Here is a 14,709-nt window from a genome sequence, read left to right on the forward strand (position 1 = left end):
AACGAGGGCGAGGCGAGTCGGGCTGAGTAGGTACTAGTGGAAAAGCGCCATAAAAGATCCTGCAGGCAGACTCTCCTCTGTCTTGTCTGAAATATTCAGCTTTATTGAGCAAAAGTGTGAAGTGTGACCCCCCCCAAGCCCCGAGCTACATTTCACAGCTGGGCCCCTCGAGGAAATGAAGTTTTCCACTACCTCCATCCCTCCGTCTCTCCGGGTCAACAGTACACAGCCGTCCTCCTCCGTTTTCCCCTCGTTTCTTCTTCTGCAGAGAGCTCAAACCAGCGCTGACGGGTGGCTGCTGATGTCGTGACGGGGGGAGGACAGGAAGGGGAATAAGTGGAAAATGTTACCCCGCTCTCCTTCTCCGAGGCTCATCTTACATTTCTCTCTGCCCGAACCCCTCACTTAAGTTGTCTCCTTCTCCTGGAGTCCTGTTTTGGCAGGAAAGAGACGCTTCCTGGATGCTTGAGCGTTGAGCTCGTCGACTGTGGGAAAGAGGAGAGGGCTTGATCGGGGAAGGGGGGGGGTGTGTGTGTCACCTTCTCCTCCTCATCCCGTTTTCAGGGCAGGACTGTGAGAGCCGGGATCAGAACCAGCACCAACGGGTCGCTTCGTGGACTCTGGACGGAGTTAAACCTCGAACCCAGCCCGTGAACAATCCACCCGGGAAACGGAGGAATTTTCCCACCGTATCGGAGCGCATTCCTCTGAAGAGATGCCCGGCTCTGACTCAGCCCCCGAAGCTGGTTCTGGTTCTGGTTTGGATTGCAGCTACAGCCTCGTGTTCACGGACTCGGATCCTCGTCTCGTAAACGATTCTGGTCCGGTTTACTCCGACTTGAGGGAGTCCAACACATAAATATGATAAAGCTACAAAGTACAGAACATCTGTCCTCCCCGACTCTGAGTTATTGGGACGAGGAACTCTAAAGGTAGTCGGTCCGGTCCGGTGTATCGGCACCTGAGGCCCGTTTCCAGGACAACCAACCCCATCCCTGGAAAGTCAGACGAGGGGAAAAAGGGAGGATGAACATTAAAGCTCTGTGTTCTTGTGAGACGTATGATTTAGTTACGTTTCCCGGTTTTAGGTCCGTAAATCAGATCTTTTCAATCCGGTTTAATCTGGATCGTCATGGAGATGTCAACAATAGAGCGTATGCATTGACGTCACTTCCCCACTGGACCAGCCCCCTTACTCGCACTGAGTGGCAAAACATCAGCAAAAATGGCTGCAACCAATGGAGAAGACGGGATAGCAGCTGATTATCGGCTTAAATTAAAGGCAGTTGGACTTGACAGTGACCCGTACAGTTACCGTAGAACCAGTGGTCCATGGACATTAATATTTGGCCACGAATCGAGTTTCCTGATGTTTATGTACTTAATTTCTACGCCAGGGAAATACACAAAGCAAAGCGTGAAGGCATCCAAAAGTAGGCATGTGTTGAAAAAAATCGATTTTCTGATTCTAAATTGATTCTCATATTAATTCCTAAAGATCGATTTTTTTTTATTTTTTATTTTTTATTAAAAAAAATATAAAAATGCCAGGTGCTTCATGGCAAACAGTGTGTCTGGTGACAGAATAAATCAGACAAGCTAAAATAATTTGTTTACTGCTTGAGCTGTTGCAATTTCTTTCTTTTTTTGCACTTTAAATGGATATTGAAATGCCTATTTGAGTTATTTATTTTTTAGTTATTTCACAATAATTATTGTGAAATTATTATTTCAATAGTTATTTTACAGTCATATAATCCAGGCAACACTAATCCAAATCAATATCGAATTGAATCGGATCGGATCGACTCAAATGGTGATAATCGATTCTGAATCTTAAGAATCGGAATCGGAATCGAATCGATTCTTGACATTTGAATCGATACCCAGCTCTATCCAAAAGTCTTGACGCTTGGTCCGACTTCAAGGCAGGATTTGTTGTAGAAATTAAAGTGATGAGGACACCAAACTTTATGATTTGACCGTTTAACGTTAGCTACCCAAAAATCCAACATTACCTGATACAAAATGGGAACCGCAAATCCACGTTTCGGTGCCTGGAATCCAGTTGTTTCTGCGAATTGCAGCGATCCATTTGTCTCTCTTAAGTTTATTTTTCGGCAATCTGTACAACGATAACTCCAATTTCTTGCTAAATCTATGAGTACAGTCGATCGCACAACAGTTCTTTCCCATTTTAGATGTTTTACAGTTGCTCAAACTGAAAGTTTACGCTGCCAGTCAGTCTTTCTGCCACTCAGTCTTTCTGCCACTCAGTGGGCGTAACCTGCTGTGAAGTCGCATCTGTGACGTCATACTCATTCCCTCTATAGGTCGATAACCCGAAAGGTCAAAGGTCAAATCTTTTTTTGAGACCTCCGCAATCAGCCGTGTCGTCAGGGACAGAAACATTGGGGACATCCTGGAGCGTCTGGTACCAGGAAGTGAGCAGTGGACCCTGTGGTCCTGTGGGGGGGGGGGTATCTCTGGACCTGTTTCCCACTGATGCCACCAGATTGATATCTGAGGAGTTTGGCAGCCGAGAGGACGCCCCGGACCCTTTGTCGGGCTCTCCGGGCGCTTCCTGCCGTCGTTGCAGGACGGTTGTTTTTCTAGGTGCTCGCAGCCGTGTGAGCGGCAGGATGCAGGTTTTCCCAGAGCAACAAGAGGAGCTGCTCTCCTTTCCTGTCCCGTTTGAATAAAGCAGTAAATTCTGCCTGTGGTACCATCTCCGGTATCGAGTCCGCTGGACCGACCCTTATGCCACACAGAGCTTTGTGTTGTGTTTTGTCTTCTCGATAACTCTCTTCTTCCTCTCTCGCCACTTCGCGCCTCTTGTTTTTTGTTTTGCCACCGTTTTTTTGGATCTGTTCTGCACATGTGCAGTAAGATGGACTGATCCAATTTAGTGGACACTTAAGGGGGGATCCAACACACACATGATACATTCTGCGTTATATTAATCATTAATATAACTAATACTAAGCATAACTGCAGGTATTAAAGTTCTCCGTCTCTAGACGGATTTCCGTCAGTTGGAAAATGAGGAAAAAAAAGAGAACAAAAAAACATTTGCACGTGCAAGTATAATATTAAGTATAATAATATTATTATATATTATTAATATTATAATATTCGTATATAATAATATTATATAATGTCATCTTGTTTCGGCCAGAATAAACGGGAAAGAAGGGAGCGGTGCTGCTACTGCTGCTGTTACAGGAGTTGTTACCATGGTAACAGCTCCCCCTCCCAACGGCAGGAAGTGCCGTGTGGCTCTGAGTAGTACGTCCAAATTAATTCATACTAATGATATTTACTCAAACGTGTGCCAAACTTAAGTATACTTTTTGAGTATGTACAGTTTAGTATGGCATTACGGACGCACCGACTGCTTTCTTTACAGACCTTTCCAATATCCAAAATATATAGATATTCAGGTAAATGTTTTAACCCATGAAAAAAGGATTTGAACAAGTTCACAGTTTTCGGTTTGTAAAAAGTAACCGAATGGTGCGACTTCTGGAAAAAAATAATCTTTCATACTGTACCCCATAATGTTGGTCATGGAAGTCTGGCATCCGCGTACACCATAGTATATCGTGTTTATGGTGAAAACAGTGTCCCCACGCATCCTGGAAAACATGGAAAATGAGGAAAAAGAGGTCAAATGTCCTGGAAACGGTTACGTTTACCTGGAAAAGTCTCCCCCCCCTGCCTTGTTAGTGAATGTAAACGGTTTAAAAGTTCTTCATATGTACATCTGTCCAACCCAGAGCTCCCGGTTGGCTGTAGCTGGAATTAGCAACTTTTCAGACACTGTTAAGGACGAAACGCCTGGAGACAAAACTAGCGACTGAAAGTTGAAGAGTGTCGTTAGATGTGAGGTTTTTATCTCCCGCTGCCATAAGCTCCGCCCCCTCTCCCGTGTTGAGTGACAGGTAGAGGAGAGCTGGAGTGGGCGTGGCCTTTACTGAATTGGCTGCAACTCTGACTCCAGCAGAGCTAATTACAGGTAACAGGTAATCTTCAGTGGGCTGGGCTTTATCCAGTATTTTAGATTTGTTTTATTGTCTGACAATAGAAAGTAAAAAAAAACTTTAGAAATTCTGGTGTATTAAAATACTGTGTATGTTCACGGATAGACGGGAGAAGAAACTAGAGATTAATAACTTTTCACGTCAACTTAACCTCATTAATTTCCAATAACAGTAGCTGTCAACAGAGTGAGATGCTCACAGAGACTATGGGGAAGAGGAGCACCCTTAATTACAGTATCGGCTTAAGATGTCCTGGAAAAGTCCTGGAAAATAATTTAAGGGAAAGAGACGGAACCCTGTGAACGTGCACAATATCAGTATACTGAACATACTGCACTTTATGGTGCGTTATTTTGAAAAACGGGCCGTGGTTTCAGGAACCGTGTCAAGAGGAACTAATTATCACGGCTGCGGTAGGTTTGTAATTAGCCTCTCCCTCTCGCTGACGGAGGAATGCACAGAAAGGAGAGAGAGAGAAATGCTGCCACAGCTCTCTGAACGACTCTTGTTCGGTAGATTTCACCCGTTAGCTGGTTGTAGACCCCCGGGGCCCCTCGCTACCCCCCACCCTCCCCCCGCTGCTCTGGAGAACGTCTGAGTAAACAGAATCGCTGCTCCGGCTGAGATCCTCATTACTCAACGCGACAGGACCCGACCGAGGCCTTTGGTGGCCACACAGGGAACGAGGGAAGTTCTGATTACGTTTAAACAAAAGCGCCGAGGGTCCTGATCCTCGCTGGTGAGATAAACACGACGATCCACGGCACTGCGGTTTGCTCCGAGCCAAATTTGGCTCTACTCAAAGTCTTCTGCTTTAATTGGTTTTAACTTTATTTTGTAGGAGTTTCTATATCTTTTAGACATTTCTGGCTTTTGTATTTATGTTTTCATTTGTAGAATAAAGTTCAATTAACTTTATTGTGCTTCTTTTTTTTTTTTTAAGCTGTGCAGCTCAGACTTTTGTGCACACAAGAGGACTCCCAGCATTAAAATCGTTGGAGTCATTAAGAAATCTGAGGAATGAAACCGTGACGACTGGGATCTTCTTCATCGCGGACTGAAACCCTAACCTCCTGTAAATCAGCCAATCAGGCGCCGTCATCTTCTCTTCTCTCGTAGAACATGTCCATCTCGTGAGCTCCGTGCAAATCCCTTCTGCCAGTTTGCAGTTATTTGTTTGAAACCCAACCCTCCCAATCTAAAGGGGGGGCTGAGAAGACCATGGCAGCAGACCCGTCAGAGCGGGTTTTTGTTTATCTGACTGTCAACACATCATCTCATCATCATCAAATCACATTCAAATGACCAAACTATCCCCACCCGAGATGCACCAGTCACGTAGAACCAGTGCCGCCCCTCTTTAAACGCAGAAAACGTGCTGTGCGTAGGGCCCCATCTTCAAACGTGGGCCACATTTTGCGCGAGGGGACGCATTTCAATGGTAGCGCATATGAGCTATGGATGTGCGTATGCGCTACTGTCAGGCAGAAGAGAGATAATACCTCTAATCTGACTGTGCATTCATTGACAGCTGGACATCTGACCAATCAGAGGGCTGACTCTTGCAGAGCTACAGAAGGTTAGATTTCAACATGCCGTCCAAAAGACATCACGAATCAGGAGGTAGCAAGAGAAGAAGAAAAAAAGCCAAAACACGGGGAAACTCCAGCTTCACATCGACCTGCAATGTGTCACAAACTGCTTATAATTGACACAATCTTTCATCTTTTTGTATGTGGGTGTGTTGTTGAAATAAAACGTTGCAGCACAAACACCTGAGCTGCCGATCATTAGATACAAATCTCTGTCTAGACTGGAGAACTGTGTTTTTCCAGCGGCCCTGATGAACATTTGTTAACACCCTCTGCATGCACCTCTGCTGAAAAAGAGTGTTAAAATGACCAGTTGGTCGTATATAAGCTACACATTTTAGCTGATATATAAAAAACTGGCTAACGTTTTGTATCAATTCATGTTGTTAAGAAGTGTTCAACCTCATTGATGACTTTGTATCCAGAAAATAGAGACGTGCATCTGTTAAAGAGACACATGCACGTTTAGTCCTGATTTCAGACATGCTTTCAGTTTTTTGGGGGGGATTGAGGTAACTTTCTTTTGTTGAGTAATTGTAATCCAAATAACATTTCACTTAGGGCCCCAATTTGAGTAGAACCTTTACTTGAGTGTTTGTTTTTCCAACAATGTCTTTATTGTTTTAACATGTTGCATTTACATACAAATGTCATTCTCGCTCTTGGCTCCATATGTATACATCTTTAGAATCGACACATTTAACAGACAACAAGCAAAAAAAAAAAATTTAAAACAAGGGACAACTCTCAACACAACAACAGATTGTCAGCAATATTTATGGTGGATCATATTATTTTGAGGTGCTTACATTTTGCATTGAATTTCAGATTAAATGGCTTTGAGATTCGGCCGCTGCAGAGAGCCACATAATGAGTTTCCCCAGATTCATCTATCAGACGATGCTTTCAAAAAAGTAAATGACAGGCCCCCAAACATCGTCAAATAATGACTGTTTGCCCTTTATCATGTACGTCATTTTCCCAAGTGGCACGGTGGAAGAAAGTTCTGAAATCCATTTTCCTGTAGACTCGGCCCACAGATGTTTTTCCATGTGAGGGCTATTATTCTTTTCCCTAATAAAAGGCATATGTCGCTAATAAAAGGCATATGTCTATAAGAATTGTGTAATTTTATGGTTAGCTGGGTATATACCTAGTATAATAATCTTTGGGTTAAGGGGTATTGGAATGGAGACCAGACCTTGAATACACTACTATTTCTTGCCAGAATCTTTTACTTTTATACTTGTATTAGTGTTGAGTATTAGGGCCAGGCAGGAGAAAAATAAAAAATAATATTTTAGAGGAGGACATTTTTTTTTATTATGCCCTTTGAGAAAAAAGTCGAAATGTTGAGAAAAAAGTCAAAATTTCGTGAAATAAAGTTGAAATGTTGAGAAAAAAGGCGAAATTTCAACTTTATTCACGAAATTTTCGACTTTATTCTTGAAATTGTATTTCAACAGTAATCTCGAAATTTCAACTTTTTTCTCGAAATTGTATTTCAACTTTAATCCCGACATTTCGACTTTTTTCTCGAAATTGTTTTTCATCATTATTCTCGACATTTCGATTTTTTTCTCGACATTTCGACTTTTATCTTGACATTTCGACTTTTTTCTTGACATTCCGACTTTTTTCTCAATGTGCACAATAAAAAAAATCTTCCCCTCTCAAATATTTGTTCTCCTACCTGGCCCTAATACTCTTCCGTCCTGTTCCTTGTGTTTCAGCCTGTGACGACAGACACTGGGGCCCTCGCTGCCTCCAGCGGTGCCAGTGTGAGAACGGGGCGCTGTGCGACCCGGCGAGGGGAACCTGCCAGTGTCCCCCGGGCTTCTCCTCACTCTTCTCCTCACTCTCCCTCCTTCCCTCCTTCCTGCAAGCGCTCACTTGAGCGAGTGTGTCTGTCAGCCGGCCGGCCGGCCGGCGCCCGTATACGCTACATGTACACAACAGGAAACGGCCGAGCTTCAGATCTCTGTTCCACAACACGGGACGACCTCTGCAAATGGAAATGGCAAGGAAATGGCAAGCTGGCCGCAGTGAGTCACAAACATCCCGGTCCAGAGGAACATTCGGCTCCTCTAATGGCGCTTTTTCACTAGTACCTACTCAGCCCGACTCGACTCGGTTTGGTGCTTTTCCAGTAGGGGTCTAACGTGCACAGAAGATACTTCTCTGTAACTACTCTGCCGAGGTTCTAAGCGGCTCAGTCGGCTGTATCTGACATCATCACACTACAGGCCACCGATTGGTCGGGGGGTTGGAGTCAGACGTCTGAGTCAGGATGTGACATCAGTGAAAGAGCGACTCGCGGTTTCTTGTTCATTTTATTCAACCAGCAATGGCAGCAGAAGTCTGTTTGGTGATCCAACTCTGAGGTGCAGATGTTCATAAACCTGGTGGCTGAGGAGAGAATTAAAAAGGGATCTAGACAGGCGATAAGGAACAATCAGATCTACCAGGAGCTCTGTCACTTCATAGCTGCTCACGGCTCCAGCTGACTTTTCAGCAGCGCCGAGACAAACTAAAAAAAATTAAAAAGCGTCGCCGCTTGAAGCTTCTTTCACTCTTATTTTTTAACTTGATATGGAACACAAGCCACAGACCCAGCAGCACATCTATCATCTCCTCCAGGTTCTACATCTTTAGTGTTGTCTTCGTTTAGATACACAATCAAATACATCACAGCAGCTTCGCTCCAACCTCCTACTTCTCATCTGGGTATTGAAAAGAAACGAGGGCGAGGCGAGTCGGGCTGAGTAGGTACTAGTGGAAAAGCGCCATAAAAGATCCTGCAGGCAGACTCTCCTCTGTCTTGTCTGAAATATTCAGCTTTATTGAGCAAAAGTGTGAAGTGTGACCCCCCCCAAGCCCCGAGCTACATTTCACAGCTGGGCCCCTCGAGGAAATGAAGTTTTCCACTACCTCCATCCCTCCGTCTCTCCGGGTCAACAGTACACAGCCGTCCTCCTCCGTTTTCCCCTCGTTTCTTCTTCTGCAGAGAGCTCAAACCAGCGCTGACGGGTGGCTGCTGATGTCGTGACGGGGGGAGGACAGGAAGGGGAATAAGTGGAAAATGTTACCCCGCTCTCCTTCTCCGAGGCTCATCTTACATTTCTCTCTGCCCGAACCCCTCACTTAAGTTGTCTCCTTCTCCTGGAGTCCTGTTTTGGCAGGAAAGAGACGCTTCCTGGATGCTTGAGCGTTGAGCTCGTCGACTGTGGGAAAGAGGAGAGGGCTTGATCGGGGAAGGGGGGGGGTGTGTGTGTCACCTTCTCCTCCTCATCCCGTTTTCAGGGCAGGACTGTGAGAGCCGGGATCAGAACCAGCACCAACGGGTCGCTTCGTGGACTCTGGACGGAGTTAAACCTCGAACCCAGCCCGTGAACAATCCACCCGGGAAACGGAGGAATTTTCCCACCGTATCGGAGCGCATTCCTCTGAAGAGATGCCCGGCTCTGACTCAGCCCCCGAAGCTGGTTCTGGTTCTGGTTTGGATTGCAGCTACAGCCTCGTGTTCACGGACTCGGATCCTCGTCTCGTAAACGATTCTGGTCCGGTTTACTCCGACTTGAGGGAGTCCAACACATAAATATGATAAAGCTACAAAGTACAGAACATCTGTCCTCCCCGACTCTGAGTTATTGGGACGAGGAACTCTAAAGGTAGTCGGTCCGGTCCGGTGTATCGGCACCTGAGGCCCGTTTCCAGGACAACCAACCCCATCCCTGGAAAGTCAGACGAGGGGAAAAAGGGAGGATGAACATTAAAGCTCTGTGTTCTTGTGAGACGTATGATTTAGTTACGTTTCCCGGTTTTAGGTCCGTAAATCAGATCTTTTCAATCCGGTTTAATCTGGATCGTCATGGAGATGTCAACAATAGAGCGTATGCATTGACGTCACTTCCCCACTGGACCAGCCCCCTTACTCGCACTGAGTGGCAAAACATCAGCAAAAATGGCTGCAACCAATGGAGAAGACGGGATAGCAGCTGATTATCGGCTTAAATTAAAGGCAGTTGGACTTGACAGTGACCCGTACAGTTACCGTAGAACCAGTGGTCCATGGACATTAATATTTGGCCACGAATCGAGTTTCCTGATGTTTATGTACTTAATTTCTACGCCAGGGAAATACACAAAGCAAAGCGTGAAGGCATCCAAAAGTAGGCCTGTGTTGAAAAAAATCGATTTTCTGATTCTAAATTGATTCTCATATTAATTCCTAAAGATCGATTTTTTTTTATTTTTTATTTTTTATTAAAAAAAATATAAAAATGCCAGGTGCTTCATGGCAAACAGTGTGTCTGGTGACAGAATAAATCAGACAAGCTAAAATAATTTGTTTACTGCTTGAGCTGTTGCAATTTCTTTCTTTTTTTGCACTTTAAATGGATATTGAAATGCCTATTTGAGTTATTTATTTTTTAGTTATTTCACAATAATTATTGTGAAATTATTATTTCAATAGTTATTTTACAGTCATATAATCCAGGCAACACTAATCCAAATCAATATCGAATTGAATCGGATCGGATCGACTCAAATGGTGATAATCGATTCTGAATCTTAAGAATCGGAATCGGAATCGAATCGATTCTTGACATTTGAATCGATACCCAGCTCTATCCAAAAGTCTTGACGCTTGGTCCGACTTCAAGGCAGGATTTGTTGTAGAAATTAAAGTGATGAGGACACCAAACTTTATGATTTGACCGTTTAACGTTAGCTACCCAAAAATCCAACATTACCTGATACAAAATGGGAACCGCAAATCCACGTTTCGGTGCCTGGAATCCAGTTGTTTCTGCGAATTGCAGCGATCCATTTGTCTCTCTTAAGTTTATTTTTCGGCAATCTGTACAACGATAACTCCAATTTCTTGCTAAATCTATGAGTACAGTCGATCGCACAACAGTTCTTTCCCATTTTAGATGTTTTACAGTTGCTCAAACTGAAAGTTTACGCTGCCAGTCAGTCTTTCTGCCACTCAGTCTTTCTGCCACTCAGTGGGCGTAACCTGCTGTGAAGTCGCATCTGTGACGTCATACTCATTCCCTCTATAGGTCGATAACCCGAAAGGTCAAAGGTCAAATCTTTTTTTGAGACCTCCGCAATCAGCCGTGTCGTCAGGGACAGAAACATTGGGGACATCCTGGAGCGTCTGGTACCAGGAAGTGAGCAGTGGACCCTGTGGTCCTGTGGGGGGGGGGGTATCTCTGGACCTGTTTCCCACTGATGCCACCAGATTGATATCTGAGGAGTTTGGCAGCCGAGAGGACGCCCCGGACCCTTTGTCGGGCTCTCCGGGCGCTTCCTGCCGTCGTTGCAGGACGGTTGTTTTTCTAGGTGCTCGCAGCCGTGTGAGCGGCAGGATGCAGGTTTTCCCAGAGCAACAAGAGGAGCTGCTCTCCTTTCCTGTCCCGTTTGAATAAAGCAGTAAATTCTGCCTGTGGTACCATCTCCGGTATCGAGTCCGCTGGACCGACCCTTATGCCACACAGAGCTTTGTGTTGTGTTTTGTCTTCTCGATAACTCTCTTCTTCCTCTCTCGCCACTTCGCGCCTCTTGTTTTTTGTTTTGCCACCGTTTTTTTGGATCTGTTCTGCACATGTGCAGTAAGATGGACTGATCCAATTTAGTGGACACTTAAGGGGGGATCCAACACACACATGATACATTCTGCGTTATATTAATCATTAATATAACTAATACTAAGCATAACTGCAGGTATTAAAGTTCTCCGTCTCTAGACGGATTTCCGTCAGTTGGAAAATGAGGAAAAAAAAGAGAACAAAAAAACATTTGCACGTGCAAGTATAATATTAAGTATAATAATATTATTATATATTATTAATATTATAATATTCGTATATAATAATATTATATAATGTCATCTTGTTTCGGCCAGAATAAACGGGAAAGAAGGGAGCGGTGCTGCTACTGCTGCTGTTACAGGAGTTGTTACCATGGTAACAGCTCCCCCTCCCAACGGCAGGAAGTGCCGTGTGGCTCTGAGTAGTACGTCCAAATTAATTCATACTAATGATATTTACTCAAACGTGTGCCAAACTTAAGTATACTTTTTGAGTATGTACAGTTTAGTATGGCATTACGGACGCACCGACTGCTTTCTTTACAGACCTTTCCAATATCCAAAATATATAGATATTCAGGTAAATGTTTTAACCCATGAAAAAAGGATTTGAACAAGTTCACAGTTTTCGGTTTGTAAAAAGTAACCGAATGGTGCGACTTCTGGAAAAAAATAATCTTTCATACTGTACCCCATAATGTTGGTCATGGAAGTCTGGCATCCGCGTACACCATAGTATATCGTGTTTATGGTGAAAACAGTGTCCCCACGCATCCTGGAAAACATGGAAAATGAGGAAAAAGAGGTCAAATGTCCTGGAAACGGTTACGTTTACCTGGAAAAGTCTCCCCCCCCTGCCTTGTTAGTGAATGTAAACGGTTTAAAAGTTCTTCATATGTACATCTGTCCAACCCAGAGCTCCCGGTTGGCTGTAGCTGGAATTAGCAACTTTTCAGACACTGTTAAGGACGAAACGCCTGGAGACAAAACTAGCGACTGAAAGTTGAAGAGTGTCGTTAGATGTGAGGTTTTTATCTCCCGCTGCCATAAGCTCCGCCCCCTCTCCCGTGTTGAGTGACAGGTAGAGGAGAGCTGGAGTGGGCGTGGCCTTTACTGAATTGGCTGCAACTCTGACTCCAGCAGAGCTAATTACAGGTAACAGGTAATCTTCAGTGGGCTGGGCTTTATCCAGTATTTTAGATTTGTTTTATTGTCTGACAATAGAAAGTAAAAAAAAACTTTAGAAATTCTGGTGTATTAAAATACTGTGTATGTTCACGGATAGACGGGAGAAGAAACTAGAGATTAATAACTTTTCACGTCAACTTAACCTCATTAATTTCCAATAACAGTAGCTGTCAACAGAGTGAGATGCTCACAGAGACTATGGGGAAGAGGAGCACCCTTAATTACAGTATCGGCTTAAGATGTCCTGGAAAAGTCCTGGAAAATAATTTAAGGGAAAGAGACGGAACCCTGTGAACGTGCACAATATCAGTATACTGAACATACTGCACTTTATGGTGCGTTATTTTGAAAAACGGGCCGTGGTTTCAGGAACCGTGTCAAGAGGAACTAATTATCACGGCTGCGGTAGGTTTGTAATTAGCCTCTCCCTCTCGCTGACGGAGGAATGCACAGAAAGGAGAGAGAGAGAAATGCTGCCACAGCTCTCTGAACGACTCTTGTTCGGTAGATTTCACCCGTTAGCTGGTTGTAGACCCCCGGGGCCCCTCGCTACCCCCCACCCTCCCCCCGCTGCTCTGGAGAACGTCTGAGTAAACAGAATCGCTGCTCCGGCTGAGATCCTCATTACTCAACGCGACAGGACCCGACCGAGGCCTTTGGTGGCCACACAGGGAACGAGGGAAGTTCTGATTACGTTTAAACAAAAGCGCCGAGGGTCCTGATCCTCGCTGGTGAGATAAACACGACGATCCACGGCACTGCGGTTTGCTCCGAGCCAAATTTGGCTCTACTCAAAGTCTTCTGCTTTAATTGGTTTTAACTTTATTTTGTAGGAGTTTCTATATCTTTTAGACATTTCTGGCTTTTGTATTTATGTTTTCATTTGTAGAATAAAGTTCAATTAACTTTATTGTGCTTCTTTTTTTTTTTTTAAGCTGTGCAGCTCAGACTTTTGTGCACACAAGAGGACTCCCAGCATTAAAATCGTTGGAGTCATTAAGAAATCTGAGGAATGAAACCGTGACGACTGGGATCTTCTTCATCGCGGACTGAAACCCTAACCTCCTGTAAATCAGCCAATCAGGCGCCGTCATCTTCTCTTCTCTCGTAGAACATGTCCATCTCGTGAGCTCCGTGCAAATCCCTTCTGCCAGTTTGCAGTTATTTGTTTGAAACCCAACCCTCCCAATCTAAAGGGGGGGCTGAGAAGACCATGGCAGCAGACCCGTCAGAGCGGGTTTTTGTTTATCTGACTGTCAACACATCATCTCATCATCATCAAATCACATTCAAATGACCAAACTATCCCCACCCGAGATGCACCAGTCACGTAGAACCAGTGCCGCCCCTCTTTAAACGCAGAAAACGTGCTGTGCGTAGGGCCCCATCTTCAAACGTGGGCCACATTTTGCGCGAGGGGACGCATTTCAATGGTAGCGCATATGAGCTATGGATGTGCGTATGCGCTACTGTCAGGCAGAAGAGAGATAATACCTCTAATCTGACTGTGCATTCATTGACAGCTGGACATCTGACCAATCAGAGGGCTGACTCTTGCAGAGCTACAGAAGGTTAGATTTCAACATGCCGTCCAAAAGACATCACGAATCAGGAGGTAGCAAGAGAAGAAGAAAAAAAGCCAAAACACGGGGAAACTCCAGCTTCACATCGACCTGCAATGTGTCACAAACTGCTTATAATTGACACAATCTTTCATCTTTTTGTATGTGGGTGTGTTGTTGAAATAAAACGTTGCAGCACAAACACCTGAGCTGCCGATCATTAGATACAAATCTCTGTCTAGACTGGAGAACTGTGTTTTTCCAGCGGCCCTGATGAACATTTGTTAACACCCTCTGCATGCACCTCTGCTGAAAAAGAGTGTTAAAATGACCAGTTGGTCGTATATAAGCTACACATTTTAGCTGATATATAAAAAACTGGCTAACGTTTTGTATCAATTCATGTTGTTAAGAAGTGTTCAACCTCATTGATGACTTTGTATCCAGAAAATAGAGACGTGCATCTGTTAAAGAGACACATGCACGTTTAGTCCTGATTTCAGACATGCTTTCAGTTTTTTGGGGGGGATTGAGGTAACTTTCTTTTGTTGAGTAATTGTAATCCAAATAACATTTCACTTAGGGCCCCAATTTGAGTAGAACCTTTACTTGAGTGTTTGTTTTTCCAACAATGTCTTTATTGTTTTAACATGTTGCATTTACATACAAATGTCATTCTCGCTCTTGGCTCCATATGTATACATCTTTAGAATCGACACATT

At 44.2% G+C, this 14,709-nt stretch overlaps 1 protein-coding gene across 1 annotated transcript in view; it reads left to right on the plus strand.

The window, feature by feature from the left end:
- The window catches only part of pear1 (platelet endothelial aggregation receptor 1), a 97,312-nt gene that overhangs the window by 54,783 nt on the left and 27,820 nt on the right, over positions 1 to 14,709 (plus strand). The gene's annotated exons all lie outside the window — the stretch shown is intronic.

The sequence above is a fragment of the Cololabis saira genome, chromosome 3 (genome assembly GCF_033807715.1).
Source record: "Cololabis saira isolate AMF1-May2022 chromosome 3, fColSai1.1, whole genome shotgun sequence".
Lineage (NCBI taxonomy): Eukaryota > Metazoa > Chordata > Actinopteri > Beloniformes > Belonidae > Cololabis > Cololabis saira.